Genomic DNA, 22,524 nt, shown 5'->3' with positions numbered 1-22,524 from the left:
GAGGAACAGGTGCTATCTGCATTTGGCTGCCCTCACAGAAGTTTTGAAAAAATACATGAGGCCACAAACAATGGGGCAGCCCTCACCTGTCCTGTGACTTGGCCAGAAGTGTTGAAGTAGACACTCAGCGCACAGAAACTGGAGTCAGTCAGCTATTCCACAGCCTATCAAAACTCTTTGTACTAGTACACATCTGGGGCTGCTTCCACCTGACATCTATTTAGAGATCCACTCCCAGAGCTTTTACAAACATTTCTCAATTCCATAGGGGGACCTGAATCCCTGGAACTGATAAAATCAGCCATGAGCTGCCTCATCCTAACCGATCAGGCAGAATATTCAGAAATAAGCACCTAATTCGAAGATTGGCCTTAACATGGTCCATCTACAGGGGCTCAGAGAATTGTGCCTTACCTTTTTTTTTTTTAATCTGTTGTGCTACATTCAAAAAATTCAAGCTCAAATATCAGTGACATTAGGTCATTTAATCTCTATGGTTAAAATACTAACTGCAGATCCAAATAAGGGACCTAACTGAGTTTTCAAGGAAAGACTAAAGAGCAGAGGTGAAGACCCTAAAGCCACTTTTTCAGATGAGTGCAATGTATGCATGGTTAATCTGAGAAGCAAATAAATCAAAGTAAACCCAATGACAAAGTACACATGATGTGTGTTTTTCCATGCACATGAGCATTAGATCTTCTAGACAAACCACCCAGCTCATGACCAATTAATGGGAGCTGGACCAGGACAACTGGACGTCCTGTACTGAATCAAGCCCTTTATATACAGGTTTGCAATATAGCTAGATTTGGCCTCCTCTAAATAGAAAACAGAGTAAACAACTAAAGTTCTCTCAGTACCAATTTTTTTTTTTTTTTTCAGGTTACGGATTAAAGGGACAACAAAGAAGATCAACTAGCAACTTTGTTAATCCTGCCTGTGACACTTCATTAACTCACATTCTGTCGTGTGGATTAATGACTTCTCTGTGATTCAGTTTCTTCATCAAATGTGGGATAATTCTTATAGCCATCTCATAAGAGCTACAGTGGGAATTAAATCAGTTTAATCTTATTAAAAAAGATCAAACAAGTACATAAAGTACTTAGTATTTTGGTGCACAGTAAGTTCCCTGTAGATCTTATTTTATTCAGAATGTAACTGGATTCCCACATGAACATTATAATTTGCATGTTGCCTGCCAGATAAGGGCGATTTTAATATGAGTTCTTAAAATTAAACTGAAAAATCTCCCATGATTTTTAGTGAAACCATTAATGAAGTGAAAATCGTCCATTGGCTACTGGTTTATCCAAGCTCTCCTCTGCTTCCTGGGTGCAGAGTTGAACTACATTTTCCAGTTTCCTCTGTGGTTAGGTGAGGCTGGGGAAAGGTGAAGGAACTTATGAAGGAATGGAGCCAACGGAATGTGGGAGAGGTAGGAATGAGGGTCTGCCCCACCAAGAGCCCCTGTGCAACCCTTCTTCCCCACCTGCTGGCTGGATTCTGAAAATGAGTGCAGAACCCAGAGGCCCTAAAATACGGAACTATTGTATTCAAAGACTCAAGATCCCTGGGTGTCTATATGGAGACACATCACCCCATATATCTGGGTTGTTTCAAAAACAAGAAAGAAACTTTTATAATGCTGAATACTTGAGAAGTCAGCACTGTGGGCTCTTGTAGTTAGCATAGTCAAATATATGGCTTTTCCTTCCTTTCCTCCTTAGGCACAACTCAAATGCATTTCAATAACAATAATAGCGAATACTTTTATTATGTGCCAAACGGCACTCTAAGTGTCTTACACACAGCCATGCACCTCGTAGTACATTTTGGTTAACAATGGATTGACTGCACATAGGACAGTGGAGCAATAGGCTAACCCAAGTAGCCTAGGTATGTCTTAAGCTATGCTGTCAGTTCTGTGCAAGTACACGCTAGGATGTTCATGAAATGATTGACAAAATTGGCTAAGGTTGCATTTTTCAGAACATATGCTTGTAGCTGAAAGACACATGACTGTGTCTTTAAACTTTAGAATTTCTCCAGTTAGGAATTAAGAGTGTTGGCTTTGGTTTCTATGCAGTTTTTGCCCTTTCTTTTAGGGATCTCTTTATCTCCACAGGTCTCCTGAGTTAGACACCACAATGCCAGTTCCATCTGTAGCCCAAATGGGGCACTCCACCACTGAGCCACACCCCCAGCCCTGTTCTGTATTTTATTTAGAGACAGGGTCTCACTGAGTTGCATAGCACCTCACTTTTGCTAAGGCTGGCTATGAACTCTGGATCCTCCTGCCTCAGTCTCCCAAGCCACTGGGATTAAAGGCAGTGGTCTTACACCATTCTTGATTTTGATCAACTCTAGAGAAAGTGCTTGGCACTGAAATTCAAGTGGGAACACCATTTTGGAATTGAGACATTTTTAGAGATCGTTTTTTTTCCCTTGAATGCCTAATCTTTACAAATTATCAGCACGCATTCAAACATCCACTGAAAAAGAATTCTGACTTCTCCCAAATCAGCAAATAATCAATAACAATACCTGGGCATCCCAGGGTCACAGAGGATGACAGGGGTGATCAGAGGCCTGGGGAAGTGGCCCTGGGCATTTTGCTGCAAATTTATGGGTGAAATCATAGTAGTTCCAGGATGAGGAAGTCAATGCTGTCCTTCCTGGAGTCCCCACTCTGTTGGAGTACTGAGAAAGGGAGCCTGGAGCCTGGAGCCTGGGGGTTACTCAAGGGCTGGTTTGTAGCTCGTCAGAGTTCCACATGGGATGCTGCATCATGGGCCAGCATCTCTTCCAGAGCTTGCCACTACGCAAGGGTTCTCTGGAACCACAAATCGCAACACTGTGCAGGCTTAAGTTGAAAGGAAACAGATTGTAAACATACCACTAACCGTGTCATTAAATAGTAAATCTTATTGTTAAAAAAAAAAAAAAAAAAGTCCATGAGAGGCTGCCGCCTGAGTTTCAACACAGTTTTGAGATTTATCACCTTAGACATGGTTCAGCATATGGAATGATCAAAGTCACAGTTTCCTTTGGGTTACATTCTCTTCACCAGAAGACAGTCACTTCAGCACAAAGTGTGTCTCCACAAAAAGTAAAAGGAATGCTTCAGCCACCTCTCCACTAAGCTATACTGTGGAAACAACTAGATAGGGGTCACCTCGAGAGTGACTAGAGGACCAACTTTGAGGGTTTGCAGGGATGTGGAACTTTCAGTGCTAAAACCAAGCTAGTTTCAGGCAAACCAGGACAATTGGTGGCTTCTGAATGTCAAGCAGGCTAGATGCTGGGGGTAAAATGGCAATTCCATGCTATACCAGTGAGGGTCAACCTGATGCTTTCCTGAACAGGGATTATGAAAATCATCAGTGGGAGACAGTTTGGGGAAGAGGCCAGCAGCCCTAAGATCCTTCACTCTTCTGGCCATCTTGGTTGGGTTCTCTTGGTTATGGCCAAACTAGTTTTCTAAGTTAGCCATGTTGCCTTTTATCACTACAGCTGCACACACACACACACACACACACACACTCATTCCCAATCCACATTTAAATATCCTAACCCATCAGGGAATATCTTTCCAACCACTTCCTTCCCCCACAGCCCAGAGGTATGTTTGATTTGGCCTCTTCCCGGGGCACGGGGGCATGCTTTCCTTACTTCCTATTCACGTTGTCCCATCCTTGGGTTATTTGGGTCTGTGTGGGTGATTGTAAATGGCACAAGGGAGCCAACACTGGGGGTAAGCCACAAGCAATATATTCTCCGGTCTGATAGAGCACCGTGCTAGGAAAACATGCTGCCCAGTGAGCCCAGGAATAAAAGAAAATCATTTTGAAGGGCAGCCTCAAATACACAGGAAAACTTCTATGTAACAATTTCCGCTTCCACGCCCATTTAAAAATACATGCTTACGAGTCATCCTTCAGTTGTGCCCTTGGTCTGTCCCAGGACTGAGAGTGTATCATTTAATGAGGTGCTTTCCAAGTTAAAACACTGGACTTCCCTCACATTAACTTATCCCTCCATCTATCCTACAGATCAAGAATAGATAAGGTGACTAGAAATTGCTAAGCCAGAAGCAACCACATGTGATAATTCTTTGATTTATACAAAACAGCCAACTTGCTACTACTGAGAACGATCACTTTAGAGGTGAGGCTGGTGTTTACTTGTCTGAAATTATTATTTGATTATGAGATGATGGACTCCGATGAGAACACTGGGCTTATTTATGAATTCTATCTTATTTATCCCGAGGATTAGAAGGACAACTTATGCTGTCTCAGGTCCCTGCCTAAAGAAAACACAGGGAATGGGCAACAGCTCTTCCTCTTTAGTGAGACTCTGGGAGGAGGTTTTCTCGACACACATGATGTGTAATGGCTGGGCAGCACTAGCTTGGCAGCAGTGAATTCTAGCTCGCACGTCAGGCGTTCCTGTTGATCTGCTGCATGAGAACAGGCAACTCGCCCAAACACATCCTTCCTAAGCATTTGGCAGTTTATTTATAAAGTAGGGATTTGACACTTTTTCCTTTCACGTCTCAGAGCCTGTACCTATTTGTACAACTTTGACATTTTCCAGTAGAAGCTGAATCTGAACTGCACGGTATATTCAGTTTTTGATGGTTTGATTGGATTATTTCTGGAAGCCTGACCACCACGACTGAGAAAGAAAAACAGGAGATGCCTTGGCATCTCTTTATCAAAATAAGCTGTCTCTGGTTATCCACAGTATGATGGCAGCTAAAAATGAATCAACCTGAGTTCAAATCCTGGCTTTACCACCTATTAGCTATGTGAAGTCTCTCATTTCCATAGCCTGCTTCCTCCTCAGAACACTGAAGGTAAAGAGATAATAGTGAAACATATTTCATTGAATCATACTGAATTTTTTACTAGATCAAGCAAGAAGAATGCTTACCTGGTAGCAAATAAGTCCTCCTGAATTCGGTTGTTCCCCTCTTTATAACAGATAAGAGGAATATCGACTAACTAAAACTGCAGTCAAGATCCATGCTTGAAACTGCTCCTTCTGAATGACTGCCACATGAGGACCTCCCGCAAGTAACTCAGACCTTACAGACACAGACAGTGGACTTGGGCAATGTCATTTCTAGCTTATCCTTTTCCTTTTGACTTGGATACAGTGCAAGGCTGTATGTTATTTTAGTAAGCTGGTATTTTCCAAGAGCGTGTCTGGAGTCTGGGACCTGCAACATTTTCACAAGTATGTTTTCCATATAGATGATGTTTGACTCCATGGTGTGGGCCGGAAGAACCGCACTATGATAAAAAGCAAACTTGTTAGAAGATATCCCTGAGCAGTAACCACACTGACCAGTCACGTACTGCTTAATCTCTACTTGTGAAGTGAGTTTACCTCAGTACCTCACCTCAGTGCCTTAAGTAGCAAAAGGTAGGTAGACGGTAGCTTGAGGCAGGGTGCTAGGGGTGTGGCTCAGTGGCAGAGTGCTTGCCTGGTGTGCTTGAAGCCCTGGATTCAGTCGCCAGCACCACAAAAAGGAAAAAAGAAAAAAAGAAAAAAAGGTAGGATGTTGCTTCAACAGTATGGAAACATGGTGATGTATTTTGCAGGTTATAGTTAACATGTACATCCCTGCTAGAACAGGGGCCTGTGTGGTATGACAGGAGTGTGCCTCAGGTCCCTCTCTGGCCACATGTGGCTCCTACACCTACCCAGGGACATTGGAAACTGCTGGCAACTAAATTGCCATTTCAGACCGTGGCCTTGTAACCTAAAGGCGGCCTCGGCTGAAATAAAAGATGCTCTGAGTGAAGGATAACCTTGTATTAAATTTCAAAGTGATCAGCTCTCAGTGATCAGGACCCCAAGATAAATAGGTCATAGGACAGTGGTTTCTGACAGGCAGAGAGACACAACAAAGGTCTTGAGACTCAACGGTGTCCAGAGACGATAGTTTTCATGGGAAGCCCCAGGAAGCCAAAGGAAATGATGATCTAGCTGATTAACTACTACCTGACGGAATACCTGGCTAACAGAGGAAGTGGGGTGTGCCCTGAAAAGGTGCTGCACAGACGCTGGACTTGGGCAATGCCATTTCTAGCTTATCCTTTTACTTTTGACTTGGATACGGTGGATCCCTTATTAACAACCAGCCTCCTCACCTGTGCCCAGATTGACCCTATATAACACTTGGGCAAGTAATCCAAAGGAGTATGTTTGATATCTGTACATTTATATTTAAAAGCCAGTCTAGACTAGTGGGTCAGAGTGTGAACCTTAGGGCTAGATTGCAGTCTGCACCCCCACCCTGGTTCCTCAACTTGAACTTACTGTGGACTTTAGATTCCTTAAACTCTTTGTGTTTTACTCTCCTTACTTATTAAACAAAACAAAACAAAATAAAAAACAAACAAACAAAAAACCTGCCTCAGCATTGTGGAGAGAAAGAAATGAGCCGAGATACACAGTCATGGGTCACTTAATGATCAGGATACGTTCTGAGAGATGTGTCACTGGGAGAGTTTGTCATTACAAAAATGAATATCACAGAATGTTTTTATGCAAACTAAAATGACTACAGTGTCACTAGGCTACATAATTGCTAAGAGACCACCATCATATACAGTCAATGGTTGGTTGGAATGTCATTATGCGGCACCTATTTATAGCAGTGATTACCATGGCCTAAAGGTACATACAGTCCAGTGACCAAGGAGGGCCTGCATGATGTCCTCCCGTGGGAATCCCATAGCAGGAAACCATCTCTGCTGCAGTCAACCAAACGCTGCCCAAACTCCACCACAGGTCCAATTTTCACCTAAGACTTACTATCTACAGCACGCACCAGGCCACATACGCAACTAAGGTATTTGCAGAATTGAAAACAATCTTTCATCAACTAGAAAATGAATCTTGCTAATTGAGGGAAAGTGGTTACCAAACGATAGATTATTTATCATTCATCACCAAATTAAACAGTTAACAAAGACAAGGAAGAAAAAGAACAAGGATAACTTTAAAGAATAAAGATTAATAATTTAGGAAAGATATATATATATATTAAAACATTTTCTAAAATTTTTTCTGGGAATAAAAATCTTTGCCCAGTGAAATTTCCAATTCTCTGTGGTATTTCTCAACAGTTCATAATATCAACTGTGCCAGTTCTGCTCAAGATCACAGTGAAATTTCCTGGCAAACCCCTTCCAAGAAAAGGAATTTTTAGATAATAGTGTTATACCAAATAAATGTTTAAAAAAATATTTTCTGGTCTGAGAATCATACTAAGATATCAGTCTTTAAGTAGTGACCTTTCCAAAATAATACATAATTCAAAAACTTTTTTAAAAAAAGCAGAAACATTTAAAAGTGATTAAAAGGTTGCTGCCACGGACATAAATTTTATTGTCTTGGTGAAAATTTGACAGCTTTCCAATTGAAAACAAATATTATCTCAACTATTTTCATGTGTTATAAGCTCCAAAAACAAACTCAATGAAGGAAAATCATTCCTAGATTGTAAGCAAGCAGTAGCCTTTCTAAAAAATCCAATCACTAAAGTCAATTCTCCAATTGCCAGTTAACATTTCAAAGGGTAGTTACAGACAGGTGGAAGCAAAAACCAAACAGATTATATTTAGAAAAGAAGCTGATTTAGAGACTTGTTTCATCTAGAATTAATGGGATAATAGGTTTATTTAAAAGTGCTGAAGGAGGAGATAGAGTGGGTAAGCTTCCAACAAAGGTTAAACTAGGTTTTAATTACTACGCATGCTTCGTTTTCTAGCTTGTACCCAGTACTACCTGCATGGCTTGTTGGACTGTTGGAAATACGATCTTTACATATACCATCTGGAGCCAGGAGGCTGAATCAAGGTTCAAATGAGGATGTAAGGATAGCTGTTCCACTGCACATGCTATGAAAAAGAAGATGGCTATTATTGAGACGCTGAAATACCTAATACCTAATACCAAATACCTAATCTTTTTGAAAAGGAGAAATTTAATCCACAAAAATTATTTCCAACCTGCCTTCCAACAGACAATTGAGACCTGACTAGCCATAATGAACTGAGAGAGGATTTCTGGGGCCTACTGTCTCCATCCATCCAGGGGGTCCCAGTGCTGCTCTGCTGGGCGCTGAGCTTGGCCAGCCTGCTCTGTGGGACACTCCGTCAATGGCTGCTGTTATCCCTGTTGTCTCGGATGGACTGCTCAGCAGCACACAGACCATCACAAGGTAACGGTTCCTTGCTGCTGCGGTAAGGCCGGTGAGGGGTTGTGTCTTCACATTCCCAGAGGCAGGTGAAACACCCACTCCACCCTTATGTCTCAGCATAGCCACATATTTTGGACTTTCTACCAGAGAACTAAAACTAAAGAGAAGATCTGGCTCAACAATGAGGTACCTGTCTCAGTAGAATAGTCTGACGCCTCTGCTCTGGAAAGCTCAGGTCTCCAGGTGGTTGTATTCACGCACAAGTTGTCGGCTACACTTGGTAATGAGTAAAGACTAGCAGAAGCTCTCATCTGCGCCCTGCAGAGCCTGTTGGGCTGTTAGAAAAGCCAGTCTCCGAAACCCTTGGAGCAAGGGACCCGGAAACAAGATTCCTGCTCACTCTTTCCCTAGTCTGGGTATAGGGTCCAGAATCAGTTCAGAATTAAGAAGGGGGAGGAATATGTTAGGCATTCACTGTTGCACAATGTCAAAGGCAAGTGGGGATACATGCCAGAGCCCTTCCAAAATAGCCAAGATGTTTCCTTTGCGGACGGGCCTGTGTTGGGCGTGAGGGAACAGGAGCAGGCTGGCCTATGGGCTCTTCTTAGCTTGTACAATACCATGTAAAAGAGCAAACCTCACGCAAAACCACACCGCTTTATGGATCATTCCTTCATTCAGGTAAGATCAATACTGATGTGCAAAGGCACTGTGGGGGTTCTGAGTCCTCGGCCCCACATTGCCTTCTCTCTTTTCAGCTGTCTCAGAGCCAGCAGCGTGAAGGAGTTGGGAAACCAAACAGAACAGCCTGGGGACCATGGGGTCACGCTGACAGGCTCTCACTCTGCACCCACCTAGCCTTCAACAGAACGTACTCCCCTCCTACAAACGCACAGCCATCTGGAAACTGCAGAGGCAGAATGGAGGGATTCTGTACAAAATTTGGAAGTACAATGAAAGGACCGATGTCACAGTACAGAACATGAGCACTACTGTCTGGGCACAGATAAGAGTTCTGCAGTCTAACCCTGGATAAGTTATCGAACCAATTAACCTTAGTTTCCTCATGTGCAAAATGGAGATAGTCACGAGACCTGCATCACAGGGGGAAGCAGCCTTACAATGCCAAGCCCAGGCACCGTCACAAGTGACCACGGCCATTATCATCACTGATGCCAGCAACAGTAAAGGCAACCAGGCTCAAAGATGACAGGAGCAAAGGACATTGTTCTGATGGAGGAAAACCCCATATATTCTGGGGATTTTCTAGGAACTTAATCTTGAGATTCTTTAAAAAAATAAATAAAATAAAATAAACCAACCCATTGTGAAGTCTTAGGCAAGTTCACTTTCTGTGCCTTGGTGTCCTTATTTTGAGAAAGGATGCCCACAGTAGTTGTCCCATGAGATTATTCAGAGGCTAAGTTGATACATTCTGGGCACTGGGAGCGGCTGGACCACAGTCAGGACTGGGTAACTGTTACCACTGTTATCATTGCTCTTAAGAAGGCAGCCATAGTGGGAAAGAAGCTCTGTTTTTTTTTTTTTTCAATGTTACTAACATTAATAAATCACGCAGGATCATCATTACTTCTGATACTGGTATAATTCATTTTCATTTTTTACGGTGATACAGTCTTTAACAAGTTTTCTTTAAAAAACATTCTGGATTTGTACAAAGCTTTTTAAATTTTAAAGTGCTTCCACATATATTTTTAATTCTGTTGAGACTAAAGGAGATGATGTTGCCAGACGAGATGAATGTGGCACCTCTGGTAAAGCATCAGAATAATTTGTCTCTTGACAGAGTCTGTCCCATTGCCGAAGGAACCCTTTGAAAGAACTGACAGTTCCTGCTCACAGCCAGCCTGGTTCAGGTTAAAATGCTTCCCCAATCCAGCATTATTGACTTGAAACCCATTTTTACAATCGGGCCATTAATCTTGCAGATGCCTTGGTGTGTTTGGTAGCAAATGGAGCACGAATCCTGCTTTCCATCAGAAATTCTGATACCATAGTACCACACATTTTTGGCTGCTAAGATCCTGGCAGATGCTTCTGCTGGCTACAAGTTACTTTTCCTGTTTGTCTTTCTGCTAAACTAGTAGCCCCCTGCCTTGTTTCCTGACAGGATCACGTTCCACAGCAGCAGTCCTCTCCAACCCCCCACAAACCACACGTCTCTCTGACTCAAGAGCCAAGCCCTTCTCAGGTGCAAGCTTGGAAATGGAAAGACCTGTGGTGCCAACTGCGGGCCACAGCAGCCAGGGCCACACCCCTGCGCGGGTGACCACAGAGAAGACCGAGCGGACAAGCAGTCACAAACAAGCAGGCCCTGGGGGCTTCCGGTCCATTCCAATGTGACTATTTTATTTGGTAGTTGACTCTTAACACACTTTCTGATACAGGAAACTTTAGAAACAGTTTATTTTGTCAATAAATCTCTTAATGAGCGTAACAAAACACTCCGCGGTGTGAATTTTTCTGCCAGTATATACAAACTGCAGGTGTGCCCAGGCAAGCACCCAGCCAAGTCCCTTCTGGCCCCTGAGTTGTGTGTCTATTGGCCAAGGGACAAAATCACTATCCACACGAAGGCAACGATCACTCAGGGCCTGAGCCCTGGGAACCAGGGGTTTAACGACACCATACCCTCTTTCCCCAATAACCAAGTGAAAAGTGATTCATAAAAATCTGAGCCATGACCCTTAAGGTGATTCTGACTCAGTTATTCTACTAGATCTTTACCTCACTTTTAGCAAATTGAGCCTCATGCTGGGTTAGCTCAGTGTGGCCAATATCTTAAAAGTAAACCAGGGCTGGATGAGGGATTGATGTGTTTGGAACCACCACGGCCACCTTGCCTTCTCACCTCCTGAACTGACTCCTTAGGCTGAGGCCTGAGTGCTGAGTTCAGGAAAATGTGGACTGATGTTTCATTCCTGGAGAGGGAACAATCACATTATTTTATTTTAGTCCTTAATATCAAGAGTAGTGAAGACAGGTACAAAGAGCGCTAACATGGATAAACTGAAATTTTATAAGGTGAACACACACACACACACACACACACTCACACACACACACTCATGGTTTTGGCTTTGGGTCTCACTGGGGCTTCTTGCAGCACAGGACTCACAGTCACTCATATCAGTGACTCTGACATGGCCAAGCCTCTGGCCTCATCTTACAGTTTTATCAGAACAACAACAAAACCCAGATTCTTTTCCCCCCTTCAGTATAATGAAGGACTTTTGTTTGGATTTGTTTCCAAGGCTGACGAGATTTTGATCAGTCTCCAAACTCATGTAACCTTCATGCTGAAATCAAGGCTACAAAGCGCCAAGCCCTAGATTCTCTTTTTTCCTAGAAGAAACTACAAGACACTGGATGACAGGATCAAACTCCTAGTGACACTTGTCTTTTAGCCTTTCATCCTCAATATTCTAATTCTGCACCATGAATAAGATACTTTATGCATGTCAGGGATGTCTGTGGGACCCACAATTTGTTTTAACCCAGGATGGAATGTAAAAATAGAAGACCATTCACTTCCCATCAGAGGTCGAAACTACCTTGACTAGCACTTAACGAACAGCAGAACCAACCACAGAAAGTCACCTGTATCTGTCTTTTCTGTGCTTGAACCTAATAAATGTCCTGGTGGTCTTCTCTAAGACATTCAGCCACACCCCTCTCTGAACAGAGATCATCAGGATGAGTAAGGAATATATGAGAAGTTCTTCATGTTTTAAGAGGGGCATGGGTAACAGGGGACTGCACATATTTTCCTCCTCATTGCACCTCCTACCAACCATCAGGTTTGCTAATGAAGAGACCCCAACACCTTTTATTCTCGACAAGTGGAGGGTCTGAGCAGTGCAAGGAATTTCCACATCTTTAAAAAATATCAGCTTATTTTTTCTCTTTCTTTATCCAAAATGAGGTTTAAAGATTTTAAGGAAGGAATGTAATATCATTGTCGCAGGATATATCTGTCTACCACTTTCCATTTTGCTGGAGAACAAAACCACATTAAGAAAGTTGCTTCTAGAAAACAAAATTGCCTCTGCTATGGTTTTCTGGGAAGGAGACTGTAGAACATGGAAAAATCTCAAACAGATTCTCCTCTGGATTTAGAGCTCCACCAAATTTTGACTTTTCTAACTTGCTTTCTACCATATTAGATTTGGGATCCAAGGTAAATTGAGCTGTTTGTCTTGTTGATTTGTAACAGGTGTTCTAATGGTTTGTTAAGTTGCCCGTTTTAAGCAAAATCCAATGCTTAGGAATTTGCTTCATAAGATGGTTTCTAGAAAGGACAAAAGACTTGATTTAGCAAGTACTGCATTTTAAAAATTCTTTTAAAATTCTACTGATACATCAGGTTCAATGGCTCCCCCAGCTAACTAACGACACCCTGGTAGCCTTGCTCATCATCGGCCCAAGAAGAGGAGACTCCTAAAGGTAGCCAAGGTGCATCCTGGAAGGTGACTTCAAGGACACCTACAGATTTGGACAATGACTGGATAAACAGGGGATTTCTGAGGGAGTCACAGAAAAAGGACCCACACTGCTCCACATCATGGGCTGTTTGCTGTTTTGTGACCTTCCCTGTGACTGCTCTGCCTTCACCCCACAGAACACATCTGGAACCATCCTGGGAGCTTGGAGGGGGACGTATGTGACTAATACATAGGATCCCTCACATGCAATACCAACTGTCACTATGGAGGGGACAGGCTTTACTGTCTTAAGTGGCTCTGAGGAAAGAAGATGGTGAGAGGGATGGAAAGTCGACATACCAAGTTTTGTTAAAAAATGAAAGAAAAAAACTTAGGTCTTTTCAATCTGGTCAGAAAGGGCTCCAAGGGAAATGATTAATGCATGAAGTGTGTGATCATTTTTTTCTTTCTCAAACTTTGTTTTTCAATCACGAGGAAGCACACTTACCATCTTTAGTGTAAAGTCTGGTGACACTGAGCATATCACACTGCGGACAAGCATCACCCTGGGCACCTCCTGAACCTCTTCACTTGCACAACTGACACTCCACCCCTGAAACACCCCCAGCTCTGCCGCCCACCATTCTACTGTCTGTTCCTATGGATTTGACTGCTCTAAGTACCATGTGTGAATAAAATCGCACAGTATTTGTCTTTGTGACTTATTTCACTTAGTACGGTATCTTCAAGGGTTATCTATGTTGTAGCATGTGTCAATATGTGATCATGTCATTCACCAAAATCTTTGTATTCCAGAATTCAGAGAGAATTCCAAAGCTCTAAGGAATGAGTTAAAAAAAAATAAAAAGAATTTATGGCTTACAAAGGGATAATAAACCCTGACCAAGCACCACCCCAGGACACTGGCATGGAGGGTCTGAGCCAGTTCAGCAGCATCTGTGGATTCCAGGACAGTCCTTGTGGCTCAGTCCTGGCCAGCAGGTTAGGCTTATAGGACACACATCCCTTCTACAATCTCCCCTAGGGACTGGCTATGTCTCCATCTGCACAAGACTTGGGGAAACAAAAAGAAATGGACGGTCCAGACTTACAGAGTGTGAAAGGCTTCAGTTCACAGCAACCTGAGAAAAAACTCAGCTAAGTTTCTTAGGCTGGACTTGAAATGGGCCACGCTGCAGGGGCAGGAGTGGGAAGTCTTCTGCCCAAGTCTGAAGGACAACGTGGAAGTCCCTTCTGTTCACTCAGTGCTTGTGAGCCTGGCAGAAGCATCCAGTCACACATGAATGGTGACTATCCACCCTTTCTCTTCTTGGTACAAGCCAGAGCAGAATGTTCTGAACATTACAAGTAGTACACGTGAAGATTCCTAGATAGGAAACCTGTCCACCCAACCAGCTCTGCATCGGCAGGCTCTGTTCCCTCCTTGGCTGTGCTGAAGGGCCACAAAGCCTGCTCTGAGAGCTTCAAGGTAAGGGGCCTGTGAGTTGAGTTGTGGCCAGATGCCGGGCAGTGACTGAGGTCCACAGACACTGCCTCCCAAGTGTGTTAACTACCTACAGCTCAGCAGCAGAAGATCTCCTATGTGGGAGGCCCACTAGCACAGACTGCATCTGTCTCCCCTTCTAATTGGTGTGGCATCCTCGGTCACTCTGTGATCTGGTTGCCTAGGTAACCCCAGACGGTAGCCTCAATTTTTAGGGCGCAAGTGACTGTGTCTTTGTGCCTGGGCGTGCCTTCCCACATCCCCATGGGTGGAGCTACGCTCACCGGTTCCTTTGTCATATTACCCCTTGCCCTGTTTAGGATAGAATGTTCCATGGAAGTGCCTTTTGCGTGTCCCCTTCTCTTACTGTGTCCTTGGGTGTGGCCTACCCAGATGTCAGTCAACCTGCTGACAGTGCACATCATGAAGCTAGACTCAGCCCCCTGAAACTTGACCCCTTGCCTCATTTGAATGGCTTCTCCTCAATAAAAGGGGTCAGCACGTGCTCTCTCTCTCTTTCTGCGGACCCTTAAGATCAGAGGAGCCATCATAGCACCCCCAAAGAAAAAGGTATTTCTGTCTCTTGGGTGGTTATTTCACACAGCCCAGTTAGCCTGGTCCCCCTGGAGTGACCCCTGAGTGTTTTAGTCGTGTGCAACCCGGCCCTCCTGGGCCGCTCAGTTCCCTAAGAAGTCTGTTCGACTGGGGTTCTTGTTTTACCTAAAGGACCAGACCCCAACAATGAGCCCCCTTCCCAAACTACCATCAGGGATCAGCCAAAGAGGAGAAAACAAAGGTGCGCATCTGAGTGTCACAGAAAAGATGAAGCTGGAGCAAGACCAATACTAACCCTGAGCAGGGAATCGGAGGAAACTCAAGATCAAGGTGGGCTCTCTCCCCTTTTCTTGTTCTGACAGCCCTCCCCTGACTTCCTCCACGTGCTCTGGCTCTCGGCTTATTCTCTGGGTGAGAGAGGAGATGAACCATCACCACGAAAAAGTGGATAAGAACATCAGTAAGGATAAGTGGATAAGAACATGAGGACAATAACGAGGTTCCGACTCCAGCGGCAGAGCTGCCACAGCACCCTTCACACAGGGAAGTGACCGTGAGCAAGGAGCTGTTTTAGATGCCCAAATGTGATCTTTCTGTACCAGATACCACATTACGACAGCATCACGGTAGAGCAGACGAGTAGATGGACTTTGGATCAGAATCACTTTGTCAGCTGGATGGCAGAGATCTGTCACACTCTGCCTCGGGCCACAGCTTCCAGGAAATCAGATGCAACCTAAAGCCTACTTTTTAAAATGTCCCAATAGGCAACCCTTATCTGGTGTACCTCTCTGATAGTCCATACTCTCTCTGAGCAAATAGCTTGTTTGTTTTCAAAAGGCACAATTTTGCTCCACTTCTTACGTTTCTCTGAACTTACTGTTGACCTGAGGGGTTTCTACAGAAACAACAGCATTTCAGAGCTTTGGCCAAATGTCCTGGATACCAGTTTCAAAAGAAGCAGTCAAACTTCCATTCTTTCTCATAAAGACATTAGGACATTTACTGGTATTTTTACCTAAATTGCAGTCTTCTAGTACTCTCCTTGCCCTTACTCTGCTAAGCCTTCACTGTGGCTGCGTAGATTTCATTAGGGCATCTTAGCTACAATTCAGAGATCTAGAGAAACAGCAGGAATCAAAGGTAGCCATGTATTCTCTCTCTTTCCAATTGCCCATGGAAGCTAGATGTAGGTACTGCTTAAAGACAAGCCTCTTCCACCATTTCTAACCTACTTCACAGTGGCACAAAAGCAGGTGCAGATTCAGGAGGTTGGTTGGCACTGTGCTCAGACCTTACAGATTTTTCATATTCATTTTGAGTCTGAGTTGGTTTTTTTTCTGCCTTTCATGTTCCCCCACTTTTATATGTACGTAACAATCTTTTTTTGCCTTGGCCTCCAGAGAACTCTAAGTTTCTGGGAGTCTTTCAGGAAAGATTGGAACCACAGAGTTGGTATCAATTTTCTACTTAAAAATGTTTCTTTGGGGAGGGGAAGAAATTTCTACCAACCTATCATATTATCAGTTTCTTCCTGCAACTCTATTCCTGCTTACTTAAGCGTGCAAGGAAAAAAAAAAAGAAAAGAAAGCCCTTTCTCTACATCTGAACTTTCAAAGACAACTTTTCTTAATAAGACACCAACCATTTAACATCCAGATTAATGGTGTTGATAGGAGTATGCTTTCCAATAGGACCCCTGCCCCTCAATTTTACTTTTGGAAAGAACAAAAATGAGTATTGTCTTATCTACTTAATTAGTAAATGTGCAAAGAGTCGAGTCTGGATGAACAAATGAGCCCAGAGCTGTCTTTCTTCCCTCTATCCTCTGCCTGCCTGAAACCACAGTGTAGAGGTGTCACTATTGGCAGAAGAAAATCTGTTTTGTTTGTTTGTTTTTTAAACCTATCTAGCTTCATTTTAAAAAAAAAGACAAGAGAAGATAGCAGAAAGTAAATTAAACAAAAAGATCTGTGTGTGTTTAGTTGTGTTGGTGCAGGAAGAGCTGTTGTGGGAGCTCCTTGTAAGATTTTAGTGCCTCTTGCCCTCTCCAAGTGGTCCCATAAGCTTGCAGGATCTTCTGAGCACCCTCCATGAGGACTGGAAAAGAAGTCACTCTGGGTCCAGTCCTGGGAGGAGCAGCACAGAGCTGGTGTTTCTTTTGGTTTCCAACCTGCTGAGGGAGCCAGGCAGGCAGAGCCTCATTTGATTCTCCCCACACTGGCTCTCAGGTACATGAGAACCTTTAATGACGCAGGATACTGGCCAATGACCACGGGTGCAAGATGACTAGCTAGAGTCAAAGGTGATACATTTCTAAACCAGTTCTGCCAACATGGCCACAGAAAACCCCTGTCTAGGCTTTTCACTAACTCTGAACTTCTGGTAAACCTCCTATTTTGATGCTAGGAAGTGGTTATGATTTTTAAAGTTTAAAGACTGTCAACTAGTGTCTAAGAAAACTATTTCTACTAGTCAGGTATTTTTCAAGGCAGCATTTCCATAAGTCTCCTTGAGTTTTCCCTGCAGCAGACAATGTCTGGACACTCCTCTTGCACAGAGCAAAGTTAATGATGGCGTTTACAGGCATTCAGTCTAACAGCTAGTTGAGTTTGGACTATGACAAGACATGGACTACAAGATTTATTGAAGAACCGACTTTATGAGATGTTGAGTCACTTGGTTTTTTGTAAAGGATTTGTCTTTGAACTGTTTCCCATGTGGGCAGTGGAATGGTGGGGACTCAAGAACAGATCGCAAGGCTCAGGTGAGCAACTGATTGTCTCCTGAGCTGTCCTGACCAGAGATCACTTTTATATCATCCAACACAAGTAACTTCTGAGAAAGTATGCACATCTGACACACAGTGATAAGTCCTGCTAAGATTAACATTCAAGCTTGTGATTTTCAAACGACAGTCTACAGGTTGCCTTGTAAGGTGCAGGGCACCTCGTCACAAGCATCGGGTTGAGGAAGGGAGCTGAGAAACCTCTGTCAACACAGAGTTGTTGACAGAAGAACAAGGTGCACTATCTTATTTTCAACCAAATTGGGGACAAAGTAGACACCTTGAAATGAATGATGAAGTGGCCAGTATAAAAAACATAGAGGTCACTAAGGAAAAAAAGGGGCTGTTATTGGTTTTGAAGAAGTCTCCTTTGCCTCGGAGCTGAAGGGTTCTGCGATGCCTGACTGCAGAAGACCCTGTGGTCCTTTGGGACCCGCAGGCTGCAGCAGGACAAGGGCAAGATCACAGGGTTGCTAGGTGACCAGGGGCTGCAATCAAGGAGGGTGCATCAGGGAACAGCTCTGGCAGGGCTGGGCCTGGGTTTCAATAGTCCTTTGGATCATAACCGCTACTAGGGGCCACCTCAGCTGAATGACAATCTGCTACTGAGGATTGGCAGAGCAAGAGTCAATTTATTCTGTACCTAGAGATCTGTACCCAGTCTCCCTGACAATAAAGAAACTTTATCCTGCTCAGTGTAGGAGAACCACAAACTTTCAAAGAACCACTGCTCATTACATTAGGACACTACGAGAACAACAACAGAAAATTCAATCGGTATTTCAATTTTATTTTTAAGACTTATTTTCAATGAAGTTGAAAAACTTTGTCACTAGTGTACCCTTCTGTATTAAGCACTAATAATTATCAGGAAGAAAACAGCTTATCATGAGGGAGAGGTAAGTTATATTTTTCGTGATCTGTTGAAAGATAACTAAATATATTTATTCCTCTTTATTCACCCCTTCATCCCACCCCCTACCAACCCTCAAATAGACAAAGTCCAACCAACAAACAAATCCCCCAAGCCCTCTAAATGGAGATGAAGGAATAAAAATGCTTTCATGCTTAGTTGCTGTCCAGCCCTGGGAAAAAAAAAAAAAAAAAGCACATGGATAAATGTAATTTCTGCATTTTGAGGAAGTCACAATGATGTCTACTAATTCTAAAGTGTGGAATCTGGAGTCCCTAAGAGGCTGCCTGTCCTCCAATCTTAGGGGAGCTTTATTTCCGAAGCCCCACTGCTGCTTTTAGAAAACAAATCCATGCTGTTTCCTAAAGTCTTATTTTTGCATTAAAAAAAGAAAAAACCTGAACTTTATCCCATTTTTAAAATAATCTGGATTATTTCAAACAGTCTGTAAGTATTTTATACCATGCTCAGGGAAACCTCAAACAACAGAAAACCATCAAAATGTTGCCAAGGTTATGTAACCAATGATTTAATAACTTTAGAAAGGAAACATTGGTTTTAAAAATAATCCCAAACAAGTAGGTATTACTGCTCTGGGTTGGGGGGAGGGGCGGGGTTTTGGTTTATAAAACAGTGCTATGTTGTAAAAACACACCATGCTGATTTCTGCCCTTTTCCCTCTGGGCTTGCACCTCTACCCAGGCCCTAAGGGATTGGCTCTCGGATCAGCTTTCTTCTTTGCCAGACTTGTCCACAGGTAAGTCCCAGATAAGCTTTCTTTCATCTTGCCATCTGGGCTTGGGGGAGGGAAAGTGTTCTGGTTCCGTTTCTGAGCATCCTCTTTCCCTTTGTGGAACCGTAAGTGAGGCAACAGAGTCGGAATCCCTTCACTAGAGGGCTTTTCCCTGTGCAATGGGAACTATGCACAGGTAGTCCAAAACCAGGGCTGTCTGCCTTGCCTGCATAGAAACTACCACAGGTTACTCAGCTACGCGTTAGATGGTGGGCGGGGGGCTCTGTAAGAAGTATTTATTTGCTGGATATCAGATCACTGTGTCCTCAGTGTTATTCTATGTCCAGGTCCCATTGCTATGACGGATAATGGCACACTGAAAGCTTCTTGGTTTGGCCACAGCCATCCTGATGACTTCAAGTACAAAGTGCAGCACAGAATGCTCCTTACCGGGAGACAGCGGTGACATGGTAACAACTCTTCTGATTGCTCCTCACATCTGGTCTATTCAGTCTATGGAACCACAGTGGCACAGGACAATCCCTCTGCCCCCCCCCCCCATAGAGATTGCTACCTGTCAGTCAAATAAGATTGCCACCCAGGAAGATCCTGGTCTCATAGTCACCTGGATGTGCATGCTCAGGAGAAGCTGGTTTTCCTTGTGGCCTCAAGGGCTGGGTGGTCCTGAGCCTTCTCTGTATCCCTGTCTCCTTTATACTCTCCCCTCCCCATGATAGACCCCCGGGGCTAAGACCTTCTCCTGAACAAGGAGCCCTTCCATAAGCCTCAAATCCCTCTGACTTTATTCTTTCAGGTAAAACCAAATCACATAAAAACCATGTTTCTTTTCACCAGAAAACAACTTCTCAGCCAGGCATGGTGGTGCATACCCATGATCCCAGTGACTCAGGAGGCTGAGGCAGGAGGATCATAAGTTTGAGGCCAGACTCAGCAACTAATTTTAAAAGGTCTGGGATTAGCATAGAGCTTACCTAGAATGTGTGAGGCCTTTCTACTACAGTAAAAAGGGGGGAAAAAAGAAAGGCAGAAAAAAGAATTCTATTTCTCACCAAACACAAGAATAACTGTTTTTCGCAGGGGCTGGTCTCATTGGCACCTACATCAGGACCAGCTGGCAAATGTGCATACCAAGTCCAGCCACCATCAACTCCCCATCTGGTTGCAGATTCACACTGAGGGGCGCTCCTTGCTGGCTGGGTGGGAAGGAGATACCCAACTTGCACAGTAAGGTGCCGTCAGCTTCCTGGCCACACACCCTGTGCTACGTGTGTGCCAAGGTGTGCAGCGAGGAAAGCATCTAATAAACCCAGGGTGCCGTCCCTCCATTTAGACAGAAGCCAGGGACCTCTGCAGGAGCCGTGGCAAAATCACACTCGATGCCTCGTTTTTCAGGCAATGATTCACTCAGGCCTTTATTCACTCAGCCCTTCTGACGTCCCCACCGCGCGCCGAGTCCTACTGCAGAGGGAGCAGGAACAGGAGGGTAGGTGGGGTCCCCCGGCAGCTCTGTCCTTGGGCTCATGGGAAGATGGGGACAGAGCTGTCACATCCCGTGTAAGATGTGGGTACCATGGTCCTTCCCTGAAGGGTGGCACGGAATAAATGCGATCACTGCCTCCTCTGGAGCCGGCTGCTGGGTCGAGGAAGGGATTCAACACAGTGGCCACGGTGCGGGGAGGGGGGAACTCGTCAGAAACCAGTGAGGGCTTGGGAGGGAGAAAATCTTCCAAACACCTGATTTATGAAGAGGTGCTGAAAAGCAGGGAAACTGCCACGTCTGCCAGAAGGCAGGAAATCAAAGCCCCAGAGAGCTCACATCAGGTTTATTACTCACCTGGGGATTCGATTTTCAGAAAACTCTACTCAGAAAAGGGAAAGGAATTGTGCTCATGTTTGTTTAGGGGAGGGCAGGGGGCAGGACAGGCAAGACACAGCTCTGTGTGCGGAATGCTCAAGCAGACAGCGACGTATATGAGGACAGACCCCAGGAGAGCCAGGGCTGACCCCACAGGCGATGCTGAATCCTGCCGAGGCTGTGCAGTGACCAAAGCAGAGGGAGAGGAGGCTCAGGAGACCAGCACCCACAGAAAGAGAGGCTGGCTGTGGGCTGTGAGCCTGACTGCAGGCTATCAGCAGCTCTCTGCTCTCCTTGTCAGGTCTCTAGAACACCAAGACTGGATTCCAGACCCCTCCACAATGCTCAGAGAGGAGCTCTGTTAAGAAGCACCACGCAGCTGGGTGCAATGGCACATGCCTGTAATCCCAGCAGCTAGGGAGGCTGAGGCAGGAGGATCGCAAGTTCAAAGCCAGCCTCAGCAACGAACAGCAAGGCACTAAACAACTCAGTGAGGCTCTGTCTCTAAATAAAATTCAAAATAGGGCTGGGGATGTGGCTCAGTGGTTGAGTGCTCCTGAGTTCAATCCCTGGGAGCCCACTTCCTCACCCACCCCCCCAAAAGAAAGCAGCACCATGCAGAGCGGAAGGGAGAAGGTCCTCATCTTGAAGGAGGGAAATGAAGGTGGTCCGAGGCCAGTGGACTTTGCAGACATACCCTCTATAGACATCCTCTGGGGACAGCTTGCTCTCTTTCTGGGCAGGCCATTAGATTGTGAAATAACTATTACATTTAATGAGAATATACTCCACAAACTGTGAAGTGCTCTACAAATGTGCAGTATGTACCAGGCAAGTAGGATAATGCTCATTTTGTGGCAACCTGAAATAAGAAATAAAATTAAAAGATTAAAAAAAAAAGATAAAAGAATGGGTTAAGTAATGGTTTTCCACACCCTCAGTTCAAAATCATTTGTCTTATATTGGAGATGATATGATTGATTCTCAAAAAGAAAAAAAAAGTCTGGGCATAATATATATAACTAGATATTTCTTTTATAAAATGGATATGGTCCAATTATAAAAGAAGTTTTCACTTACTAAATTCCCATTTAAATACTGAATTTCCTAGTATATTTTGGTTCTCTCACATGAAATGTTTCTTTGCCCTATTTTGAAACACACACGCACACACGCACACACGCACACACACACGCACACACACAGATATCTATCTACCTGTATATTTATCTATATCTCATTGAACAGAGATAATAGGTAAGCCTAAACTGATGGAGACAGGTAGGTGTTTTAAATTTTATTCTCAGTAGAAAGCACAGCAAGAACACATACAGAACTGAAATGCCACTAAAGGGGTGACTAAGGAAAATTAAACACAATATGGAACTGTTTGTAAAGTCTTGGAGATTTGCCAGGCACATACGATGCAATTAGGCCACAATGAATTACAGGGCAGGAACATGAATTTTAAAGTCCAAGTAGC

General features: G+C 44.0%; 1 protein-coding gene across 2 annotated transcripts in view; it reads right to left on the bottom strand.

Moving 5' to 3' along the window:
• Ankh (ANKH inorganic pyrophosphate transport regulator) overlaps nucleotides 1-22,524 on the bottom strand; it is a 135,069-nt gene that overhangs the window by 97,169 nt on the left and 15,376 nt on the right. Inside the window, exon 1 of one of the 2 annotated variants that reach the window (XM_046468284.2) lies at nucleotides 8,418-9,451. The exons of the other annotated variant lie outside the window; for it this stretch is intronic. The gene's annotated coding sequence lies outside the window, so the exon portion shown is untranslated. Of the gene's footprint in view, nucleotides 1-8,417; nucleotides 9,452-22,524 lie in introns of those variants that run through there. 2 annotated transcript variants of the gene reach the window in all.

The sequence above is a fragment of the Marmota monax genome, unplaced genomic scaffold, assembly GCF_021218885.2.
Source record: "Marmota monax isolate L192 unplaced genomic scaffold, Marmota_monax_Labrador192_F-V1.1 WCK01_AAM20220418_F8-fsc00120, whole genome shotgun sequence".
NCBI lineage: Eukaryota > Metazoa > Chordata > Mammalia > Rodentia > Sciuridae > Marmota > Marmota monax.
This window is presented reverse-complemented; position numbering and strand designations above follow the sequence as displayed.